Here is a 22,667-nt window from a genome sequence, read left to right on the forward strand (position 1 = left end):
TGTCTTGTTTGTTTGCTATATTGAACCTTTTGTTGAGTCCAGTAGGAAGGATGCGGGCATAAGAGGGGTGACAGTCCCAGGCAGCGGAGGCACTCGGGTCAAAGCCTCCCTGTACATGGAAGACATCACTGTCTTCTGCTAGGATCTGCCTTCTGTTCACTGGCAGATGAGCATCTGTGACCAGTTTGAACGGGCCTCGGGAGACAAAGTAAATCACGGCAAGAGCGAGGCCATGTTCTTTGGGAACTGGGCCGACCGATTCTTTGTCCCCTTCACCGTCAGCTCAGACTACCTGGAGATGCTGGGGATATGGTTTTGGAGGGGCCGGGGCGTGCACCAAAACCTGGAGGGAGCGAGTAGCCAGGGTACACCATAAACTGAGCATGTGGGAGCAGCGTTCTCTCTCCATTGTGAGTAAGAACCCTGTCATCAGGTGCGAGGCGCTCACATTGTTGCTGTATGTGGCCCAGGTCTGGCTCATACCCCATTCCTGCGCTATGGCGGTCACCCGAGCCATCTGCCGCTTTATCTGACGATCCAAACTGGACCATGTTTGGAGGGACACAATGTTCAAACTTCTGGATAAAGGAGGAAAAAATCTACCCAATGTCACCCTCATCCTGATGACCACCTTTGTGTACGGCTGCATCAAGCTGTCCGTGGAGCCCCAATACACATAAGCCAAGTGTCACTACGTGCTAAGGTTCTATCTGTCCCCGGTGTGGAGAAGGATGGGTCTGCTCACATTGCTGCAGAACGTTCCATCCAGTTGGACCATGCAGTACCACCTATCCTTTGTGGGAAAGTTTGTGCAGAAAAACACCTTTGACCACCAATCCATCAGGCAGTGGTCTGCACGGAATGTCCTCAAGGCCCTGCGGGAAAAGGAGATGGTGGATCCTGTCGGATGGTTCCCCGAGCAGACTGCCCAAGTCATTTGGCAGAACACCTCATCACCAGAACTTTCAAACAAGCACCAAGACATAGCCTGTGGTGGGGAAGAGTCTGTTGCCCACTTCCTTTTGGAATGTGTCTTTGCAAAGCAGGTGTGGAAAGAGATGCAGTAGTTTTTGTCGAGGTTCATCCCGAGCAGCTCTGTAACATAGGAGTCTGTGCTCTACGGGCTGTTCCCGGGGACGCACACCAAGATAAACATCAACTGCTGCTGGAGGACCATCAATTCAGTGAAAGACGCTCTTTGGTCTGCCTGAAACCTGCTGGTCTTCCAGTGCAAAGAGTTGTCCAAGAATGAGTGTTGCAGACTGGCACATTCCAAGGTCCAGGACTCGGTGCTGAGGGACGCACTAAAGCTTGGGGCAGCTGCCACAAAGGCTAAGTGGGGAAAGACCACTGAGTAAGGTCCTCCCACCATAGTGAACTGAGGGGATGGAACCATGGAAAACCCCTCGGGCTGTATACACCAAAATGTTTTTTACTATGTAATACATTGCATTTAAAATGGAGTGGCAAGGATTGTGAGGCTTTTAATGTTTTTCCATAGCGAAGAAATCTGATCTCTATTGTACTTACCTGAAATGTGAAATTTGAACTTTTTTTAAATGTATTTTTGCAAATTTTTATGAATAATGTATATTTTAGGAAAAAAATGAGAAACGGGTCAACCTCCATCATCCCTTTTCCCGTTGACTCTTCCCCCGCTCCATTATCTCTTTACCCATTGACTCTCCCCGCTCCATCATCTGTTTGCCCATTGACTCTCCCCCCGCTCCATCATCTCTCTTCCCATTGACTCTCTCCCCCCCCCCCCCGCTCCATCATCTCTCTTCCCATTGACTCTTCCCCCCCCCGCTCCATCATCTTTCTTCCCATTGACTCTCCCCCCGCTCCATCATCTCCTTTCCCATTGACTCTCCCCCCGCTCCATCATCTCCTTTCCCATTGACTCTCCCCCCGCTCCATCATCTCCTTTCCCATTGACTCTCCCCCCGCTCCATCATCTCTCTTCCCATTGACTCTCCCCCCGCTCCATCATCTCTCTTCCCATTGACTCTCCCCCCGCTCCATCATCTCTCTTCCCATTGACTCTCCCCCCGCTCCATCATCTCTCTTCCCATTGACTCTCCCCCCGCTCCATCATCTCTCTTCCCATTGACTCTCCCCCCGCTCCATCATCTCTCTTCCCATTGACTCTCCCCCCGCTCCATCATCTCTCTTCCCATTGACTCCCTCCCCTCCCGCTCCATCATCTCTTTTCCCATTGACTCCCCCCCCCCCGCTCCATCATCTCTTTTCCCATTGACTCCCCCCGCCCCCGCTCCATCATCTCTTTTCCCATTGACTCTCCCCCCCGCTCCATCATCTCTTTTCCCATTGACTGTTCCCCCGCTCCATCATCTCTTTTCCCATTGACTCTCCCCCCGCTCCATCATCTCTCTTCCCATTGACTGTTTCCCCCCGCTCCATCATCTCTCTTCCCATTGACTCTCCCCCCGCTCCATCATCCCTTTTCCCATTGATTCTCCCCCACCCCCACTTCTTGTCAGTTATTCTGTGACCCTGTCCTATCAACACCTTCCCTTTTGTTATCTATTGCCCCACCCCCACTTTATTTGCTTAAAAACTATTACATTTCTAACTTTTGCCAATTCTGATGAAATGTCACAGACCTGAAACTTTAACTTTGCTTCTCTCTCCACAGATGCTGCCAGACCTGCTGAGTATTTCCAGCACTTTTTGGTTTTATTCTCAATGGTGGGTGGCGCACACTGGACTCTGAGTGACGGTGAGGAACAGTTGCAGCTCCAACAGCGTAAAGTATTAATATCGAGTAAAATAACATCAATACAGAGTGATTTGGCATTCACATAGTGTTAAGACAGGGTTTGGTCTGGTTTCATTAATCTGCAGTTCGTAGAGAAGATGGAGAATTTCCGGCTCCACTGATGGGATCAGACAGTCCGTAACCCGGGGAGGATGGACCCAGTGAGATCAGACAGTGTGTAACCCGGGGAGGATGGACCCAGTGAGATCAGACAGTGTGTAACCTGGGGAGGATGGACCCAGTGAGATCAGACAGTGTGTAACCCGGGGAGGATGGACCCAGTGAGATCAGACAGTGTGTAACCCGGGGAGGATGGACCCAGTGAGATCAGACAGTGTGTAACCCGGGGAGGATGGACCCAGTGAGATCAGACAGTGTGTAACCTGGGGAGGATGGACCCAGTGAGATCAGACAGTGTGTAACCCGGGGAGGATGGACCCAGTGTGATCAGACAGTCCGTAACCCGGGGATGATGGACCCAGTGTGATCAGACAGTGTGTAACCTAGGGAGGATGGACCCAGTGAGATCAGACTGTGTGTAAGCCAACGAGGGTTGTTTAAAATGCCGAATGGATACAGCACATTTCTGCCCCCAAGCTCTGACATTTTGCTTGAAAGTCCACGAGACAGTGTTCGGAATTGAGCACATTGGCTTTTTACTTCAGACCCTCAATGTTGTTCTCATTCTGTTTTGTTATAATTAGATCTGCTGGTGAATGATGGAGTGATGAGAAAGGTCCACAGCTGGAAGTAAACAGGGATTGTAGACTGAGGAACAACAGCAGGTGAACCAGCACAGGATTGTGAGGGCACCAACCAGAGAGAGCCCTTCCCATTCAAAGAGCTGTCATAGATCGACTGAGGAGAAAGGTAAGGGAAAGTCCCATTTACTCTGAGAAACACTGGTCCTGTAAACAGTACACAAAGCTAATGAGGTAAGGCAGGAAATGTTCAGAGTCCTCTCCAGTCGTTGTGGAGATGAAGTCCCACCTTCACTTTGAGGATACTTTCCTTCATGTTGTGTGGAACTACCGGAGTGCTAAATGGGATAGATTTCGAACAGATCTAGCAATGCAAAACTGGGCATCCATGAGGCGCTGTGGGCCATCAGCAGCTGCAGAACTGTTTCTTTGGGCCTCCTTATCTCGAGAGACAATGGATACGCGCCTGGAGGTGGTCAGTGGTTTGTGAAGCAGCGCCTGGAGTGGCTATAAAGGCCAATTCTGGAGTGACAGGCTCTTCCACAGGTGCTGCAGAGAAATTTGTTTGTTGGGGCTGTTGCACAGTTGGCTCTCCCCTTGCGCCTCTGTCTTTTTTCCTGCCAACTACTAAGTCTCTTCGACTCGCCACAATTTAGCCCTGTCTTTATGGCTGCCCGCCAGCTCTGGCGAATGCTGGCAACTGACTCCCACGACTTGTGATCAATGTCACACGATTTCATGTCACGTTTGCAGACGTCTTTATAACGGAGACATGGACGGCCGGTGGGTCTGATACCAGTGGCGAGCTCGCTGTACAATGTGTCTTTGGGGATCCTGCCATCTTCCATGCGGCTCACATGGCCAAGCCATCTCAAGCGCCGCTGACTCAGTAGTGTGTATAAGCTGGGGGTGTTGGCCGCTTCAAGGACTTCTGTGTTGGAGATATAGTCCTGCCACCTGATGCCAAGTATTCTCCGAAGGCAGCGAAGATGGAATGAATTGAGACGTCGCTCTTGGCTGGCATACGTTGTCCAGGCCTCGCTGCCGTAGAGCAAGGTACTGAGGACACAGGCCTGATACACTCGGACTTTTGTGTTCCGTGTCAGTGCGCCATTTTCCCACACTCTCTTGGCCAGTCTGGACATAGCAGTGGAAGCCTTACCCATGCGCTTGTTGATTTCTGCATCTAGAGACAGGTTACTGGTGATAGTTGAGCCTAGGTAGGTGAACTCTTGAACCACTTCCAGAGCGTGGTCGCCAATATTGATGGATGGAGCATTTCTGACATCCTGCCCCATGATGTTCGTTTTCTTGAGGCTGATGGTTAGGCCAAATTCATTGCAGGCAGACGCAAACCTGTCGATGAGACTCTGCAGGCATTCTTCAGTGTGAGATGTTAAAGCAGCATCGTCAGCAAAGAGGAGTTCTCTGATGAGGACTTTCCGTACTTTGGACTTCGCTCTTAGACGGGCAAGGTTGAACAACCTGCCCCCTGATCTTGTGTGGAGGAAAATTCCTTCTTCAGAGGATTTGAACGCATGTGAAAGCAGCAGGGAGAAGAAAATCCCAAAAAGTGTGGGTGCGAGAACACAGCCCTGTTTCACACCACTCAGGATAGGAAAGGGCTCTGATGAGGAGCCACCATGTTGAATTGTGCCTTTCATATTGTCATGGAATGAGGTGATGATACTTAGTAGCTTTGGTGGACATCCGATCTTTTCTAGTAGTCTGAAGAGACCACGTCTGCTGACGAGGTTAAAGGCTTTGGTGAGATCAATGAAAGCACTGTACTCAACCGCAATCTGTAACCTCATGGCCCAACATATCCCCCACTCTATCATTACCTTCAAGCCAGGAGACCAACCCTGGTTCAATGAAGAGTGCAGGAGGGCATGCCAGGAGCAGCATCAGGTATACCTCAAAATGACGTGTCAACCTGGTGAAGCTACAAAACAGAACAATCTGTGTGCCAAACTGCGTAAGCAGCATGCGATAGACAGAGCTAAGCGATCCCATAACCAACGGATCCGATCTAAGCTCTGCAGTCCTGCCACATCCAGCCTTGAATGGTGGTGGACAATTAAACAACTAAGTGGAGAAGGTGGCTCCACAAATATCCCCATCCTCAATGATGGGGGAGCCCAACACATCAGTACAAAAGATAAGGCTGAAGCATTTGCAACAATCTTCAGCCAGAAATGCCAAGTTGATGATCCATCTCAGCCTCCTTCTGAAGTCCCCAGCATCACAGATGCCAGACATCAACCAATTCGATTCACTCCACGTGGTATCAAGAAATGACTGAAGGCACTGGATACTGCAAAGGCTATGGGCCGTGACAATATTCCAGCAATAGTACTGAAGATCTGTGCTCCAGAACTTGCCGCGCCCCGAGCCAAGCTGTTCCAGTGCAGCTCCAACATTGGCATCTACCCTGCAATGTGGAAATTTGCTCAGATATGTCCTGTACACAAAAAGCAGGACAAATCCAACCTGGCCATTTACCGCCCCATCAGCCTACTCTCGAGCATCAATAAAGTGATGGAAGATGTCATCAACAGTGTCATCTAGCGGCACTTGCTGAGCAATAACCTGCTCAGTGACGCTCAGTTTGGGTTCCACCAGGGCCACTCAGCTCCTGACCTCATTACAGCCTTGGTTCAAACATCAACAAAAGAGCTGAACACAAGAGGTGAGGTGAGAGTGACTGCCCTTGACATCAAGGCAGCATTTGACCGAGTATGGCATCAAGGAGCCCGAGCAAAACTGAAGTCAATGGGAATCGGGGAAAACCCTCTGCTGGCTGGAGTCATACTTAGCGCAAAGGAAGATGGTTGTGGTTGTTGGAGGTTAATCATCTGAGCTCCAGGACATCACTGCAGGAGTACCTCAGCGTAGTGTCCTAGGCCCAACTATCTTCAGTTGCTTCATCAATGACCTTCCTTCAATCATAAGGTCAGAAGTGGGGATGTTCGCTGATGATTGCACAACGTACAGCACCATTCGTGACTCCTCAAATACTGAAGCAGTCCGTGTAGAAATGCAGCAACACCTGGACAATATTCAGGCTTGGGCTGATAAGTGGCAAGTAACATTCGCGCCACACAAGTGCCAGGCAATGACCATCTCTAACGAGAGAATGTAACCATCTCACCTTGACCTTCAATGGCATTACCATCGCTGAATCCCCCACTATTAACATCCAAGGGGCTACCATTGACCAGAAACTGAACTGGAGTAGCCATATAAATACCGTGGCTGCAAGAGCAGGTCAGAGGCTAGGAATCCTGCGGCGAGTAACTCACCTCCTGACTCCCCAAAGTCAGTCCATCATCTACAAGGCACAAGTCAGGAGTGTGATGGAATACTTTCCACTTGCCTGGATGGGTGCAGCTCCAGCAACACTCAAGAAGCTCGACACCATCCAGGACAAAGCAGCCCGCTTGATTGGCACCCCATCTACAAACATTCACTCCCTCCACCACTGACGCACAATGGCAGCAGTGTGTACCATCTACAAGATGCACTGCAACAATGCACCAAGGCTCATTAGACAGCACCTTCAAAACCCACGACCTCTACCAACTAGAAGGACCAGGGCAGCAAATGCATGGGAACACCACCACCTGCAAGTTCCCCTCCAAGTCACACACCATCCTGACTTGAAACTATATCGCCATTCCTTCACTGTCGCTGGGTCAATATCCAGGAACTCCCTTCCTAACAGCACTGTGGGTTTACCTACCCCACATGGACTGCAGCAGTTCAAGAAGGCAGCTCACCACCACCTTCTCAAGGGCAATTGGAGATGGGCAATAAATGCTGGCCTGGCCAGCGCCGCCCACATCCCATGAATGAATTTTTAAAAAACCTGCTTTTAGCAGAACTTAAAAATGCACCATGTTTCGGCGCTTTAAACACTTCCTGGAGTTTCACAAAATGTTTGTCCAAATTTGGTATTTTGGATGTATGGCAAGCCTGATTATATTTTGCAATCAAATTAGTATTTTAGCAGAAATTTAAATGGTCACTGATGTTAGGACCAGGTGAGAAAGGTGTCTAGGGGTCTTTTGCTGTCTTCACCTGGTCTTATTGTCACAGGGATTAATTTTAAACACACTTTGTTTTGTGTTTCCCCCTTTGGTGAATCCTTGTTCGCAGCTTTCCAATTGTAAGGCAAAGAAATGACCACACCAGGTTTTCTTGGGTTTAAAGAAGAAAAGTGAAATGTATTAAACCTTAAACTTAGACTCTAATACAGTTAATGCCTATGGATATACCACGCACCTATACTAGCATGCACATGTGATACACACATGCAAATAGTGACAGAAAAGAGCAGAAGAAAAATAAAATGGAGAGGTTTGAGGCACTCTCTGAAGAGGTTTTTGTTTACTGTGCTTCGAGCTTGCTGTAGGGTGCTCAATTGTAGGTAATCTTGCTTTTCATTGGGGCCCAGTATTCCTCTTAAACCTTGTTCACTGTAGAAGACCTTTCTCCCTTGGGGTTCATGTGTCTTCAAAGGTTTCCAAAGCTGGTGAGAGTGAGATGAGAGCAGACAGGAGAGAGGTCTTTTCCAGTCCAGGAACTGTCTGAGTTCAAATTCCTTGTTGGAAGTTCAAATTCAAAAAACTCCAAGTCAGTTAATCATGTGACCAAACTGGTCCGACCACATCTGTTTATATATTCGGCCATCTTAGCAGTTAACCTGGAATGCTAGCCTTCCCACCTTCAACGTCCAGTAATCAAAGTCCATTGTGGATTAAATTGGAGCAGGGAATATCCCCTTTGTCCTTTGAAGTCCTGTCTGTTGATATGCTAATGTCTCTCTGCAGCCAAAGTTTCCAATTGTTTTTAAAGCAAGTTCTTTCTTCACCAACAGTCCAAAATCAATGTTCATGTGGCAAATTTAATTGGCCTCATTCTTGGCAGGTGGGGGGCTTGCCTGACACTGTAAATAGTTACAGATTTAGATAGTTTAAGATGAGCAGATTTTGAGTGGATTTGCTCCATTTCATGGAATATTATCAAATGTTTACAGAACAAAAGGAGGCCGTTCGGCCCATTGTGTCTGTGCTGGCTTTCTCAAGGAGCAATTCACCTCGTGCTATTCCCCCGGCTTCTCCCTGTAGCTCTGAACATTTTTTTCAGATACTAATCCAATTCCCTTTTGAATACCTCAATTGAAGCTGCCTCCACCACACCAGAGTGAACTATATTCAGTCACCAGTTAAATGCTTCAGTTCTCCGTGTCAGCTTAAAATTGGTGGCAGGAGAAACATAGATTCCCGATGAAGGGCAAAATAGAAAAACGTAGAGAAAGCAAAAATATATCAATGAATATTTAGCATGGATTTCAAAAGGGGAAAACTTGCTTAACCAACCTAATTGAATTTTTTGAAGAGGTATGAGAGAATAGACAAGAGTTGAGCAGTAGATGTAATTCAACTAAATGTTCAAAAAGCTTTCATTAAAAGTACCACATAATAGACTAATGAGTAAGTTCAGAGCATGCAGAGTCTGAGACCTAACTCGCTGGCTTCAAGACAGAGAGCAGAGAGTAGGGTTGTTCAGAGTGGCAGAAGTTGGAAAGTGAGTCCCCAGAAGGATCAGTGCTGGGACTGCTGTTCACAATTTACATGAGAACTGAAGAAATCTGAGTAGGAGTAGGCCATACCACCCTTGACCTGCTCATCCAGTCAATAAGATCATGGCTGATCTGAACTTGGCCTCAACTCCTGCTTGTTCCCCATAAACCCTCGACTCCCCTGCAGCTCAAAAATATGTCCATTTCAGTCTTAAATATATTCAGTGACTCAGCCCAGTTTATATTAACGATTTACACTTTCGGATTAAAACAATTTCTAAATTTGCATATCACACTAAAATGGGAGAATAGTCAATATTGAGGACTGCAACACATTACAATAAGACATGAACAAACTGGCAGAATCAGCAAATAATTGGCAAATAAATTTCAAACCAGTATGTGTTACTACACTTTGCTAAGAAATATAAGGTGGTTGCTGGTTACTTGGAAATTCATGAATCTGAATGGGATAGAGGAGAAAAGGGATCTGGCGGTACAGAATCACAGAACTGTTACAGCACAGAAGGAGCCATTCAGCTCGTCCTGCCTGTGCTGGCTCTCAATTGAACCTGCCTCCACTACGGTCTCACCAGTGCATTCCAGATCCTAACCACTCGCTATGTGAAAAAGTTTTTCCTCATGTCGCCATTGCTTCTTTTGCCAATTACCTTAAATCTGTGCCCTCTTGTTCTCGATCGTTCCACCAATGGGAACAGTTTTTCTCTACCTACTGTGTCCAGACCCCTCATGATTTTGAACATCTCTATCAAATCTCCTCTCAACTTTTTCACTAAGGAAAACAGTCTCAACTTTCATCATCTATCCTCGTAACTGAGGTTCCTCATTAGTGGAACCATTCGCATGAATCTTTTCTGCACTCTGTGTCTAACATCCTCACATCTTTCCTAAAGTGTGGCACTCAGACTGGACACAGTACTCTAGTTGAGGCCGAACTAGTGTTCTATAACATAGCTTCCTTGCTCTTGTACTCTACGTCCCTATCAATACAGCCAAGGATGCTGTATGTGCGATTAACTGCTCTCGCAACCTGTCCTTCCACCTTCAATAAATAATGCACATTCATTGCTTCTGCACCCCCTTTAGAATTGTACCGTTTATATTGTCTCTCCACATTGTTATGACCAAGGTGGGAATAATGCCCTGTTAATTCAGTCCCACAACTCCACAGGTCATAGCATATTAGTAAAGTTTCCCATCCACTGGAAAATAGCCAAATGAAACACTCTATTGGTCCCTCAGAATAAAGCACAGCAAATCAGGTTTCTTTAAACAACAACAAAGTTAACTATTTATTAATAAACTAAGTCTTAAACAATAATGAGATAACTATATGTGAAAGGATTCTTTTCAAACGTCTTATTCTTCCGAACCCTCATGCACACACACATACGTTCAAAAAAAATAGTTAACTGGGAGTAAAGGATGTTTTAGTTTACAACTGTTTCTTGGGCATAATAAAATAATTAGGTTGTCATGTTCTGGTAGGATATTTCTCGGTGGGTGCTTATCTCTTTTGAAAGTCATGATTGAATCTATCTCCACCACATGTTTCAGACCGTGTGTTCCAGATCATAACCACTTGCTGTGTAAAAATGTTTTTCCTCATGCTGCCTTTTGTCCTTTTGCCATTCACCTTAAATTTGTGTCCTCTCCTTAAATACGGAAGCTAAAACTGTACCAAAACTCTAGGTGTGATCTCACCAGTACCCTGTACATTTGCAGCGAGACTTTCACACTTTTATATTCCATCCCCCTTGCAATAAATGCCAACATTCTATTTGCCTTCCAAATTACCTGCTGTACCTGCAAGCTCGCTTTTTGTGGTTCACATCAAGGAAGCCCAGATCCATCTGTACTGCAGTACTTTGCAGTCTCTCTCCATTTATATAATATTCTGCTTTTCTATTCTTCCCACCAAAATGGACAATCTCACATTTTCCCACATTATACTCCAATCTGTCAAATGTTTGCCCACTCACTCAACCTATCTATATCTCTTTGAAGACTGTGTCCTCTCATAACTTGCTTTCCGCCCTCTCTTTGTATCTTCAGTAAATTTGGCTAAAATAAATTTGGTCCCTTCATCTAAGTCAGTTTTCTGTTTCATGAGATGTGGGTGTCACTGACAAGGCCAGCATTTGTTGCCCATCCCTAATTGCCCTTGACAACTGAATGACTTGCGAGGCTATTTCAGAAGGCAGTTAAGAGTCAGCCACATTGCTGTGGTCTGGAGTCACATGTAGGCCAGATCTGGTAAGGATGGCAGATTTGCTTCCCTAAAGGGCATTAGTGAACCAGATGGGGTTTTACAATAATTGATGATAGTTTCATGGCACCATTACTGAGACTAGCTTTCAATTCAAGATTTTTTATTAATTGATTGCATTTAAATTCTGCCAGATGCCATGGTGGGATTTGAACCCCTGTCTCCAAGGCATTAGCCTGGACCTCTGGATAATTAGTCCAGTGTGTCAGAGCAGTTTTTCAAAAAAATTAAGTGGACTCTGTGTGCCTTTAAGACTGAAATAAGTTTTAATCTCTGGGAACGGTGTGTGCGAGGCTAAACAACAGCAAGGGAGATGCAGTCACATGTCATATTGTATCAGTTTGCCTGTGCATAAGAACTGGCTACGAATTGGTTTGATCTGGCAGACCAGCAAAGCGTGCTCTCCCTGAAGGAAGGATTTGTCTCCCCTCTCAGCAGAAAATCTACACTGGCCTACAGGCTGTGTTTTGCCTAAAGAGGAAACAACGCTTGGAAAGGAATCTTGCATTATTGGACGCAGCAAATTCCTTTTTACTCTCGTCTCCAAGAAGTCTCTGCCTCAGGAATGACTTTCTTTTGTGTTTCTGGGAATCCAGAAACTCAGTGAAGTTTCTACTGATAGACTGTCAATTCAAAATCTAAATAGACCTGTTGTTATACTCCGTGTTGAAAGATCTGTGTGACGCCTACTGCATCCAAAGTGCCTTGAAAGCCTATCCATTCCATACTCCTCTTCAACTCACTTGGAGAGTTCGAGTGGATCTGAATATTCGACTCTGGGACACTTCACTGATCTGAGAAAGTGACCAACCAGGACTAACAACCCAGCTGTTTTATTATTCCTAAGAAACAGCTTGAATTTAAAACATTATTTTAGAACCAGTTAACCGTTGGTATGTAATGTATGTATGTGTGCATGAGGATGAGGAGGAATAAGAAGTTATAAAGCCTTTTCAGACATTGATTTATCTCAGTATTGTCTCAATTTAGTTTATTAATAAATAGTTAATTTGTTGTTGTTTAAAGATACCTGATTTGGTGTATTTTATTCTGGGGTTAATAAAGTGTTTAATTTGGCTAATTTCTGGTGAGGGGAAAGTTTAATAACGTGCTGTGACCTGTGGAGTAATGGCACTGAATTGACAGTGCATTACTCCTATCTCGGTCGTACCAAGTCTCATTCCCACTACACCGTTTCCCTTAATATAGATCGTAAATAGTTGAGGCCCCAGCGCTGATCCCTGTGGCACTCCAGTAGGACCTTTCCAGAGTCTAGGGAATTTTGGAAGATTACAACCAACGTATCCACTATCTCTGCAGCCACTTCTTTTAAGACCCTAGGACGCAGGCCATCAGGTCCAGAGGACTTGTCACCTTTTGTCCCATTCCTTTTCCTGGTACTTTTTCTCTAGTGATGTGGATTGTTTTCAGTTCCTCTTAATTTTCTTCTACTCTTGGGATGCTTTTTGTGTCATTTACCTTGAGGACAGATACAAAATATTTGTTCAAAGTCTTTGCCACTTTCTTGTTTCCCATTATTAATTCCCTAGTGTTATCCTCTAAGGGACCAACATTTACTTTAGCTACTCTGGATTATTACCTGAGCTATGTGCAAATTGGCATAGGGCAAATAAGATTAGAGAAATGAATGCATGGCTCAAAGACTGGTGTGGTAGAAGTGAGTTCTGGTTTGTGAGGCACTGGCACCAGGACTGGGGAAGGTATGGGCTGTACCGTTGGTATGGTCTGCACCTGAACCATTCTGGGACGACTGTTCTAGCGAGCCACACAACTAGAAGTAGAGAGGGTTTAAACTAAATAGTGGGGGCAAGGGATCACATTTGGGAAGATGTGGTAAATCAAAGAGTAGAGACAAGGCAAGAGAGAAATATATGAATATGGGAAATGATAAACAGACCATGACAGGAAGGGACAGAGAGTACAAATCTAAGAGTAAATCAGAAGATCAGCCTAGAGGTTGCAAAAATAATAAAAGGACAAAACTAAAGGCTCTGTATCTGAATGCATGTAGCATTCGAAACAAAACTGATGAACCAATACCACAAATAGAAAAAAATAAGTATGATCTGATAGCCATGACAGAGACATGGCTGCAGCATGACATAGATTGGGATCTGAATATTGAAGGGTACATGACATTTAGAAAGGACCAGAAGGTACGCAATGGTGGATGGGTGGCTCTGTTAATTAATGATGGTATTAGCTCAATAGAGAGCAATGACCTAACTTCAGGAAACCAGGATGGAGAAGCCTCTTGAGTGGAGATGAGAAATGACAAAGGCAAGAGGTCACTTGTGGGAGTGGTGAGCAGGACCCCTAACCGTAACACATGGTAGGACAGGGTACAAAGGAAGAAATAATGGGAGCTAGTCAGAAAGGTAGAGCAATAATCATAGGGGCTTTTAATTTACATATAGACTGGGAAAATCAGATGGACAAAGGTAGCCTGGATTGATCGTTCATAGAATGTTTTCGGGATAGTTCTGGAGCCAACCAGAGAGCAGGCTCTACTGGACCTGATATTTTATTTTTTTAATTTTTATTTAGAGATACAGCACTACAGCACTGAAACAGGCCCTTTGGCCCACCGAGTCTGTGCCGACCATCAACCACCCATTTATACTAATCCTACACTAATTCCATATTTCTACCACATCCCCACATTTCCCTACCACAAAACTATACTAGGGGCAATTTATAATGGCCAATTTACTTATCAACCTGCAAGTCTTTGGCATGTGGGAGGAAACCGGAGCACCTGGAGGAAACCCACGCAGACACTGGGAGAACTTGCAAACTCCACACAGGCAGTATCCAGAATTGAACCCGGGTCACTGGAGCTGTGAGGCTGCGGTGCTAACCACTGCGCCACAGTGCCGGCCATTATGCAATGAATTAGAATTAATTAATGTCCTCATAGTGAAGGGCGCTCCTCGGCAGCAGCGATCATAAGGTTGAATTTTACATTCAGTTTGAGGGAGAGAAGAGTGGGCCTAAGACTAGTATTTTAAACATAAATAAGTGCAATTATGAGGGCATGAAAGCACAGATAGCTAAAGTGAGCTGGCAAATTGGGTTAAGGGATAGGTCACCAGGGATGCAGTGGCAGACATTTAAGGGGACAGTTCAGAATACACAGAATAGATACATTCCAACGAGAAAGAAAAATTCGAAGGGGGAGGACCCATCATCTGTGGTTAACTAACAAATTAAAGATAGTCTCAAACTTAATGAAAAAGCATACAATTGCACAAAGATGAGTGGTAGGTCAGAAGATTGGACAAAATATTAAAAAAGCAAAGAATGACTAAAAGATTTATAAGGAGGGGGGAAATTAGAGTGCAAGAGAAAGCTAGCTAGAAATATAAAAACAGATAGTATGAGTTTCTACAGATATTTCAAAAAGAGTTAACAAAGTGAGCATTGGTCCTATAAAAGTGAGTCTGGGGCATTAATAATGGAAGATAAGGAGATGACAGATGAATTGAGGAGGTACTTTTCACTGGTCTTCACTACAGAGGATACAAGTAACATCTCAGAAATAGTTGTAAATCAGGAAATGGAAGGGAGGGAGGAACTCAAGAAAATTACTATCACCAGGGAAATGGTCCCGAGCAAACTGTTGGAACTGTGGACTGACAAGTCCCAGGGTCCTTATGGACTTCATCCTGGGGTCTTAAATAGTGGCTAGGGAGATAATTGATGCATTGGTTTTAATTTTCCAAAGTTCCCTAGATTCGGGGAAGGTTCCATTAGATTGGAAAATAGTGAATGTAACTCCTTTTATTTAAAAAGGGAGGGAGACAGAAAGCCAGAAATAACAGGCCAGTTAGGTTAACAGGTCTTTGGAAAAATGTTAGAAGCTATTAATAAAGATGATATAGCAGGGCACTTAGAAAAATTCAACGTAATTAGGCAGAGTCAATATAATTTTGTGAAAGGGAAATCACGTTTAACCACTTTATTAGAGTATTTTGAAGAAGTAACGTGCTGTGGATAAAGGGAAACCAGTAGATGTACTGTACTTAGATTTCCAGGAGGCATTTGACAAGGTGCCACATCAAAGGTTATTGTGGAAAATAAAAGCTGATGGTGTAGTGGGTAACATATTGGCATGGATAGAAGATTAGCTAGCTAACAGGAAACAGAGACCAGACATAAATGTGCCACAGGAATCAGTGCTGGGCCTCAACTTCTTACACATTATATCAATGACTTGGATTGGATGAAGGGACCATAGATGTGGTTGCTAAATTTGCTGATGACACAAAGATAGGTACCAAAAGTAAGTTGTGAAGATGACATAAGGAGACTACAAAGAGCTGTGGATAGGTTAAGTGAGTGGGCAAAGATCTGGCAAATGGAGTACAATGTGGAAAAATGTGAAATTGTCCATTTTGGCAGGAAGGATAAAAACAAAGCATATTGTCTAAATGGTGAGAGATTGCACAGCTCTGAGAAGCAGAGGGATCTGGGTGTCCTGGTGTATGAATCGCAAAATGTTAGAATGCAGGTACAGCAAGTAATTAGCACAGCTAATAGAATGTTATTGTTTATTGTGAGGGGAATTGAATACAAAATTAGGGAGGTTTTGCTACAGTTACACAAGGCATTGGTGAGACCACATCTAGAGTATTATGTACAGTATTGGTCTCCTTATTTAAGGAAGGATGTAAGTGCATTGGAAGCAGTTCAAAGAAGGTTTATTAGATTAATAGTTGGAATGGGTGCGTTGTCTTTTGAGGAAAGGTTGGACAGGCTAGGCTTGTATCTGCTGAAGTTCACAAGAGTAAGAGGCAACTTCTTTGAAACATATAAGATCCTGAGGGGTCTTGACAGGGTGAGTGTGGAAAGGATGTTTCCTCTTGTGGGAGAATCTAGAACTAGAATTCACTGTTTAAAAATCAGGGTCCGCCCACTTAAGACAGAGATGAGAATTTTTTTTCTCTGAGGGTCATGAGTCTTTGGAACTCTCTCCTCAAAAGACTGTGGAAGAAAGACTTTGAATATTTTTAAGGCAGAGGTAGATAGATTCTTGATAAGCAATGGGGTGAAAGGTTATCGGGGGAGGTGGAATGTGGAGTTCAAATCAGATCAGCTTTGATCTTGTTGAATGGCGGAGCAGGCTCGAGGGCTCTCGGGTAATTTGTATGTCCATGTAGGTATCAATGACATAAGATTAGGAAAGAGCTTCTTCATAGAGAGTATGAGGAGCTAGGCACTCACTTAAAAAGCAGAACCTCAAAGGTAATAATTTCTAGATTATTAATCGAGCCACGTAAGATAAATAAGATTGGAAAGTTAAAATAAAAACAAGACATGCTGGAAATACTCAGCAGGTCTGGCAGCATCTGTGGAGAGCGAAGCAGAGTTAATGTGTCCGGTCAGTGACCCTTCATCAGAACTGGCAAATATTAGAAATGTAATAGGTTTTAAGCAACTAAAGCGGGGGTGGAGCAAGAGATAACCAAAGAGAAGGTGTTGATAAGACAAGGTCACCGAGAATAACTGACCAGAAGGTCATGGAGCAAAGAGAAACGGTATGTTAATGGTGTGTGGAAAGACAAAGCATTAGTGCAGAGAGGGTGTTAATTGACAGAAAAATGAACAGCCCTGGCCCAAAGCACAAACATGAAAAAAAAAGGTGGGTAGATACAGTAGAAACAAACTAATCACATTAAAAATCCTGAAATAAAATAACCAAATAAATAAAAGAGAAGAAAAGAAAAAATAACTAAACATAAAAAGGCGGGGGGTCCGTCATGCTCTGAAATTAATGAACTCAATTTTCAGTCCGGCAGGCTGCAGCCTGCCTAATCAGTAAATGAGATGCTGTTCCTCAAGCTTGCGTTGATGGTCACTGGAACACTGCATGAATCCCAGGAGAGAGATGTGAGCATGAGAGCAGGGGGCTGTGTTGAAATGGCAAGCAACCGGAAGCTCGGGGACATGCTGTTGGACTGAGTGGAGCTGTTCCGCAAAGGGGTCACCCAGTCTGCATTTGGCCTCTCCAATATAGAGGAGATCACATTGTGAGCAGTGAATACAGTATACTACATTAAAAGAAGTACAAGTAAATCGCTGCTTCACCTGAAAGGAGTGTTTGGGGCCTTGGATAGTGAGTAGAAAGGAGGTAAAAGTGCAAGTATTACACCTCCTGCGATTGCATGGGAAGGTGCCGTGGGAAGGGGACGAGGTGGTGGGGGTAATGGGGGAGTGGACCAGGGTGTCTTTAGTTTTTAGTTTTAGAGATACAGCACTGAACAGGCCCTTCGGCCCACCGAGTCTGCGCCGACCATCAACCACCTATTTATACTAATCCTACACTAATCCCATGTTCCTACGACATCCCCACCTGTCCCTATATTTCCCTACCACCTCCGTATACTAGGGGCAATTTATAATGGCCAATTTACCGACCAACCTGCAAGTCTTTTGGCTTGTGGGAGGAAACCGGAGCACCCGAAGAAAACCCACGCAGACACAGGGAGAACTTGCAAACTCCACACAAGCAGTACACAGAATTGAACCGGGGTTCTGTGAGGAACTGTGAGGCTGTGGTGCTAACCACTGCGCCACTGTGTCATGGAGGGAACGATCCCTTTGGAATGCTGACAGGGGAAGGGAGGGGAAGATGCGTTTGGTAGTGGCATCACGCTGGACGTGGTGGAAATGGCGGAGGAAGATCCTTGGGATGTGGAGGCTGGTGGGGTGGCAAGCGAGGACATGGGAACCCTGACGCGGTTCTAGGGGGGAAGGGGTAAGGATAGAGGTGCGGAAAATGGGCCGGACATGGATGAGGGCCTGTCAACCACAGTGGGGGGGAATCCTCAGTTGAGGAAGAAGGACGACATATCAGAAGTACTGTCATGGAAGGTAGCATCATCAGAGCAGATGCATCGGAGACGGAGAAACTGGGTGAATTGAATGGAGTCCTTACAGGAGGCAGGGTGTGAAAAAGTGTAGTCGAGGTAGCTGTGGGAGTCGGTGGGCTTAAAATGAATATTAGTAGACAACCTATCCCCAGAGATGGAGACAGAGAAGTCTAGGAAAGGAAGGGAAGTGTCAGAGGTGGACCATGTAAAGGTGAGAGTTCGGTGGAAGTTGGAGTCAAAGTTGATAAAGTTTTTCATTTCGGGGCGGGAGCAGGAAATGGCACCGATACAGTCATCAAAGTACTGGAAAAAGAGTTGGGGGATTGGGCCTGAGTAGGACTGAAACAAGAAATGTTCGACATATCCCACAAAAAGTCAGGTATAATGAGGACCCAAGCGGGTACTCAAAGCAACACCTTTTACTTGAAGGAAGTGAGTGGAGTTGAAGGAGAAGTTGTTCAATGTGAGAACAAGTTTAGCCAGGCGGAGGAGGGTGGTGGTGGATGGGGACTGGTTGGGCCTCTGTTCAAGGAAGAAGCGGAGAGCCCTCAAACCATCCTGGTGGGAGAATGGAGGTGTAGAGAGTTTGGATGTCCATAGTGAAGAGAGTGAAGAGGAGGTTGTTCGGGCCAGAAAACTGGAAATTGTCAAAATGCCGTATGCGTCAGAAGAGTCACAGATGTAGGTGGGAAGAGACTGGACCAGGGGAGAAAAGAATCAGTCAAGATAGGAAGAAATAAGTTCAGTGGGGCAGGAGCAGGCTGACACAATGGGTCTGCTGGGACAGTCCAGTTTGTGGATTTTAGGAAGGAGGTCGAAGCCGGCTGTCCGGGTTTGTGGGACTACGAGGTTGGAACCTGTAGAGGGAAGATCTCCAGAGGAGAGGAGGTCAGTCACAATCCTGTGGACAGTAGCTTGATGTTTCATTATGCAGGGGGAGGTAGGAAGAAGTGTGTGAGAGTTGGCACTGAGCCTCTGCAAGGTAGAGGTCGGTACGCCAAACAACAACAGCACCACCCTTGTCTGCAGGTTTGATGACAATTTCGGGGTTAGACCTGAGAGAACAGAGTGCAGCAAGTTCAGAGGGAGTCACATTAGAGTGAGTGAGGAGGGGGGGGGGGGGGGCGCAGAGAAATTGAGACAGCCGATATCTCGCCGACAGTTTTCAATGAAAAGATCAAGAGCAGGTTTGATGCCAGAGGGAGGGGTCCAGGTGGAGGGAGAATGCTGGAGGTGGGTGATTGGGTCTTCTGGTCGGGGGGGAGGACTCCTGGTCAAAAAAGTGAGCCCGGAGGTGAAGGCGTTAGAAGAAGAGCTCAACATCATGCCGAGTGTGAAATTCATTGAGGTGGCGACGTAAGGGAATAAAATTGAGTCCTTTGTTGAGTACAGAACGTTCAGAGTCAGAGAGGGGGAGGTCAGAGGGTATAGTGAATACACGGCAAGGGGTCAGATCAGAAAGGGTGGGGTCAGAGGGAAGTGAAGGGGAAGAAGGATCTGGCGGGGCATTCGTCCCCATCATCTGCTAGAGTTTGCGTTCCTTAACATCTGAAAGAAAAAAAGTTTTTTGTTAACGCGTTGGATAAGACGAAGGATGAAATTAAACTGCGGAGTAGAACAACTTTGAGATAAGGTGAGGCGGTGCTTCTGGAGAGAGAGGTTCAGTGTATACATGTGGCGGCACATAGCTCTGAGTGTGGATCTCAGGATGCGGCGAGAACAGCAGTCCGAGGAACGTTGTATTTCTCGGAGATGCCTGTAATCCTGGGTGGATTCAGAACATGTAGGATGAAACTGCAGTTGGAATCCACATGGAATCAGTCGGAGCCGGAGACAGTCACTGAGGAAGGAGATGTGGCTGTGAAAATGAGTTTTGGGAGAGACTTTATCAAACACCAGGAGGGAAATAGAAAGCAATGAAGGGGAACAAGGTAAAAGAGACAAATGAAAATCCCGTCGGAGAGAAGAGCAGAACTCCTTCAAGGTGGGCATTCCTGGAGAAGTGGCAGTGACTTAAACACTAAAATAAAAGCAAAATACTGCAGATGCTGGAAATCTGAAATAAAAACAAAAAATGCTGGAAATCCTCGGCAGGTCTGGCAGCATCGGTGTATTTTATTTTGTTTGTTTCAGTCCAGCAGCTGTTGGTGTTGACACTCCATCTTCCCATTGACATTTCCTCCACAACATCCAACTTTTAACTTCCTTTCCGAATTCCAAGTCCTTTCACAGTCTCCTGTGCCGCGCAGGCGCAATCAGAGCACTACCACCGCGCAGGTGCAATTACATCCTTCCGGGTTTGTTCCGCGGCTGGTCTCAGTGATGGTGAGGAACAGTTACAACATTGTATAGTATTAATATCGACTAAAATAGCATCAATATAGAGATATATAGTATTAATGCAGTGATATAGTATTAATATAGTTATAGTAATAATACAGAGTGATATAGTATTCATATAGTTAAAGTATTTATATACGGTGTTAATAGAGGGTTTGGTCTGATTGGGTTAATCTGCAGTTTGTAGAGAAGGTGGAGAATTTCCGGCTCCACCGATGAAAACGCGGAAATAAAATAATGAAAAGGATAAATAACAAAATAAATTTACAGACAAATAACAAAATTAATAAACGGACAGGTTTCAACCAAAATCTGGGTTTTACTAATCACACTTATTTCCCATTGTTACATCTGTTTCTCATTAATTTATTAATTCTCATACTATTGGATTTAATGATTGATCAAATGTAAACTGGTGATAAAATTATGACAAAATGTTATTTTTGCAGTATTTTGTGATTAAATGTAATTACTTTCCATTGTCAGAATAAAGGATTCTGAGTGCTCACCTGATCCAGCTCTCAGCCTCGACCGAGGGTTTTTATTAAACTGAGAACAGTGTTTGTCCTGCTACATTGCAGATTCATTGCTGTACTCGTTCAACACAAATCACCTGATTATTGTTGGGACCTGCTTTCAGCAGGAAATGAAACGACCATGTTACAGCCCTTTAAACACTAACTGGCGTTTGATTCCAGGAATCCAGTTCCTGCTCCTGGACTCCTGAAATGTATGTTGTAATAGTCACAATCCTTGCACTTCTGAAATATCAGATGTTTTGGCATTGAATTCAGTACGTTCGTAGCAATTTTAACAGTTACTGCTAACAATTCAAGGGTTAGATGGGCCCAGTGTGATCAGACAGTGTATAAACCGGGAGGATGGATCCAATGTGATCAGACAGTTTGTAACCAGGGGAGGATGGACCCAGTGTGATCGGACAGTGTGTAACCCGGGGAGGATGGACTCAGTGTGATCGGACAGTGTGTAAACCGGGGATGATGGACCCAGTGAGATCAGACAGTGTGTAACCCGGGGAGGATGGACCCAGTGAGATCAGACAGTGTGTAACCCGGGGAGGATGGACCCAGTGTGATCAGACAGTGTGTAGCCCGGGGAGGATGGACCCAGTGTGATCGGACAGTGTGTAACCCGGGGAGGATGGACCCAGTGAGATCAGACAGGGTGTAACCCGGAGAGGATGGACCCAGTATGATCAGACAGTGAGTAACCTGGGAAGGATGGACCTAGTGTGATCTGACAGGGTGTAACCCGGGGAGGATGGAACCAGTGTGATCAGACAGTGTATAAACCGGGAGGATGGACCCAGTGAGATCAGACAGGGTGTAACCCGGGGAGGATGGATCCAATGTGATCAGACAGTTTGTAACCAGGGGAGGATGGACCCAGTGTGATCGGACAGTGTGTAACCCGGGGAGGATGGACTCAGTGTGATCGGACAGTGTGTAAACCGGGGATGATGGACCCAGTGAGATCAGACAGTGTGTAACCCGGGGAGGATGGACCCAGTGAGATCAGACAGTGTGTAACCCGGGGAGGATGGACCCAGTGTGATCAGACAGTGTGTAGCCCGGGAGGATGGACCCAGTGTGATCGGACAGTGTGTAACCCGGGGAGGATGGACCCAGTGAGATCAGACAGGGTGTAACCCGGAGAGGATGGACCCAGTATGATCAGACAGTGAGTAACCTGGGAAGGATGGACCTAGTGTGATCTGACAGGGTGTAACCCGGGGAGGATGGAACCAGTGTGATCAGACAGTGTATAAACCGGGAGGATGGACCCAGTGAGATCAGACAGGGTGTAACCCGGGGAGGATGGACCCAGTATGATCAGACAGTGAGTAACCTGGGAAGGATGGACCCAGTGTGATCAGACAGTGTGTAACCCGGGGAGGATGGACCCAGTCTGATCAGACAGTGTGTAACCCGGGGAGGATGGACCCAGTGTGATCAGACAGTGTGTAACCCGGGGAGGATGGACCCAGTGTGATCAGACAGTGTGTAACCCGGGGAGGATGGACCCAGTGAGATCAGACAGTGTGTAACCC

At 45.6% G+C, this 22,667-nt stretch overlaps 1 protein-coding gene across 9 annotated transcripts in view; it reads left to right on the forward strand.

Annotated features, from left to right (window-relative positions):
* The window catches only part of LOC137385110 (NACHT, LRR and PYD domains-containing protein 3-like), a 97,355-nt gene that overhangs the window by 9,864 nt on the left and 64,824 nt on the right, over positions 1–22,667 (forward strand). For 6 of the 9 annotated variants that reach the window (XM_068059882.1, XM_068059881.1, XM_068059880.1 and 3 more), the window contains exon 3: positions 3,487–3,652. The gene's annotated coding sequence lies outside the window, so the exon portion shown is untranslated. Of the gene's footprint in view, positions 1–2,659; positions 2,744–3,486; positions 3,653–20,553; positions 20,582–22,667 lie in introns of those variants that run through there. The other 3 variants (XM_068059883.1, XM_068059884.1, XM_068059888.1) reach the window with 3 other exon arrangements.

Source organism: Heterodontus francisci, chromosome 28 (genome assembly GCF_036365525.1).
Source record: "Heterodontus francisci isolate sHetFra1 chromosome 28, sHetFra1.hap1, whole genome shotgun sequence".
In the NCBI taxonomy this organism is placed as follows: Eukaryota; Metazoa; Chordata; class Chondrichthyes; order Heterodontiformes; family Heterodontidae; genus Heterodontus; species Heterodontus francisci.